The 2,910-nt window shown below is 39.5% G+C and overlaps 1 long non-coding RNA gene across 1 annotated transcript; it reads left to right on the top strand.

Annotated features, from left to right (window-relative positions):
• Nucleotides 1–1,000: 1,000 nt before the first annotated feature.
• Nucleotides 1,001–1,371, top strand: LOC122275925. Its single transcript, XR_006228720.1, has 2 exons — nucleotides 1,001–1,054; nucleotides 1,132–1,371. It is a non-coding gene; the product is annotated as an uncharacterized LOC122275925 (long non-coding RNA).
• The last annotated feature ends 1,539 nt before the right edge of the window (nucleotides 1,372–2,910 follow it).

The following is a 2,910-nucleotide window of genomic DNA, read 5'->3' as shown; positions in this document are numbered from 1 at the left end:
CTAACCCCAATCCTAACTCTGGAGCCTGCCTTATTGCCCTCCTTAACCCCAATCTTGACCTCCCTCCTCATCAGGCCCTGCTAGCTCCTCCTAACCCTCCTTCATCCTCTTCTTCTTCTGTGATGATGAGTTTGATACCCCCATCCATCAGACCCCGCCCAATTCGGTTGCCCAGCAGTAAGCTTCCTAAGGGCCGGCATTTGGTCTCCAAACACGCAGTCTACAACGTGGATGTTCGGTTGCAAGGCTAGGTACATCCACAACTGGAGGTCACTCCCATTACCAAGTACCAATCCGATCCCCAACTCGTCTTCGGCCGCCAGATTGAGGTCAACAAGTCTTACATCTGCTACGGATTGAGGCAAGCCAATATCCGTGTCCTTAATATCAAGACTGCCTTGCGTTCTTTGCTTCGAGGTCACACTCAGGTTTGTTGTCCCTTGCATACTATAATGAATAATTTGGATTGGTTAACACGAGTGAATGAGTCAAAATAAGCTAGGCTAGAGTTTTATTCGGATAAATCATGGAAGAAGTAGAGATTTTCACTAGTTGAAAATCGTCAGAGGGTATTTTTTTTAATGTTTAAGAACTATATAATTTTGAAGAGAACCATAAATACATCGAAGGAATTGGAAACCATTTAATGCAATGAACGGTAGAGTTTAACATTAAAAAAAATAAAAATAAAAAACAAAAAAAATCTTTCTGTAATACAGGAGTGAGAATGTCTTACTTCATCTTGGTATTTATTACTTGATATTTATTACTTGATGACGCGTGTTAGGTGTTACTTTAATCAAAATTTAATCTTCGATGGTATCAATTCTTAGTATGTGGTGTCATTTTAACATTTTATTGTTCATATTAACTCTTTTTTTGTTTTGTTGTGTTTTCCACTGATCGTGCTTATTTGAAATGCTGGGCAGATGCATTTTCTGTTTAGGTTTTTAAATAACTTTATTCTTCGTTAAATCTAATAAGTTGTTCCATTTATTCTCTCAGAGGTCACAGATATGACTTTCTTTGCTGAGGATGTTCACCTTTTGGCTAGGTAGCTTCTGGTTGATCTTTCATTTGTAATTACCTTCCTCTGGTTTATATTTGGTTGAAGGTTCTGTTTTTGTGCAGTGTTGGGATAGATGGACGGGTTTACGCATGGAAGATTTCTGAAGGCCCAATAAGCCTCAAATTACAGGAAATGCTATTGTTGCGATTCAAATTATAGGACAGGAGGGAGCTTCTCATCCACGAGTTTGTTGGCATTGCCACAAGTAATAACACATTTAATTCTGTCATTCTTGATACAAGACAGTCTAAACATTATGTTTTCTTATTAGTTATAAAAGAAATTGTGGTCTTTAGTCTCAACTGTAAAGTTGCTTAACATTTTGCTGCTTTGAATTTTACACACTTTTATTCATGAAATTTTGGTTGTTGGGATTGGAAGATGTATTCTTAGAATTGATACCACAAAAGTTGGAAAGGGTGAAGTGTATTTGGCTGACGAACCTCTCAAATGTCCTGTTGATAAAATAACTTATGGGTGAGAGTCAAGATAAAAGATATGGTGACATTGGAGAGTGTGGAGATTTAGTGGGAGAGCCGTTAGATTTTGTGATAAAATGGATGAGGCTGTCGGGAAGATTAGAGAATCTCAAATGTGAATTTACTTACTCTCTCCCTGATCTCTCAATTTCTTTGTTCGTTTTCCATCAACTATGTATGAACTTAATCGGCAGTACCATCCATTTCAATACCAATTTCTCTCCAAAAATGGCTCGCAAGGAACCAATCCCAATCCCAACGTTTTACATATATATCAATCCAGAGTTCATTCAAGCCCAAACAGCACAGGTAGGATCATGTTTCGGCATTTCAAAAACTGGAATCTAATCTCAATTGGTTAACGTGTCCCAAATACAACAAGTTGCAATTTGTTTTTTTTTTCACTTAGTCTGTGAAGTAACTTTTTGCTTTTGAAAATGTGTAATAGATCAAATTAGAAATAGAAGGAACTAGAACAATCTGTAATAGAATTCATTCATATTGAGTAGAAAAAAACAGGGAAATGATAAGGCTCTCTTCGAGGGGAGCTCCTCCGTGAATGAGATGAAACCGAATACAACTTTCTTACTTTTCTTCTAGATGATTCTCCCATGCTAATGTTATGCTAGATATACTAGTAATGAAGAAAGACAGAATTGCCCTTGTTGGTTATAGACTTAGTGGAACCAAAGCAGGAAATAAAATGGGTCATGCTCCTGGTCGGCCCGTTAGAGGCCCAAGCAATATCCTTCTTTCAGTCGATGCCCCAACCCATCTCTTCAATCCAGCCCCTACACGGAACGCATATCTCAGTATCAAGTCTTCTAAAACAACCTAAGTGAACTAGTGCCGAGTTCTTCTTCTGTTCTCTTACCAGCAGTGTCAGCGTGTAACAATCCCCCCATCATCAAAACACCTTGCCCACAACGTGGGGATAATCGGTGCAAAGCTGTGTGTAAGGCTCCCAGGAGGCGTCGTCCGGCGTCTGACCAGTCCAGCGAACCAATAGCTCGACAACCGGTAAGTTTTTCACTTTCTTCAACCTCCGATGGAGGATCTCTTCAGGTTCCGGTTTGATAACACCATTTTTGTCAATGGGAGGTAGTGTAGGAAAGATACTGACTTGGGATCCCAATTTTTTTTTTAATTGTGAGATGTGAAAAACATCATGGAGTTGTGAGGAAGGGGGTAGTCGGATTCGGTAAGCAACTTCACCGATCTTGTGAGTGACCTGAAAAGGACCATAAAATCGAGGTGAAAGTTTCAGGCTTTGATGATGGCGAAGTGAAGACTGTCAGTATGGCTGAAGCTTGAGGTAAACCCAGTCCCCGACTTCTAACTGTACTTCTTTTCGATTTCTAT

This window comes from Carya illinoinensis, chromosome 9 (genome assembly GCF_018687715.1).
Source record: "Carya illinoinensis cultivar Pawnee chromosome 9, C.illinoinensisPawnee_v1, whole genome shotgun sequence".
NCBI lineage: Eukaryota > Viridiplantae > Streptophyta > Magnoliopsida > Fagales > Juglandaceae > Carya > Carya illinoinensis.
This window is presented reverse-complemented; position numbering and strand designations above follow the sequence as displayed.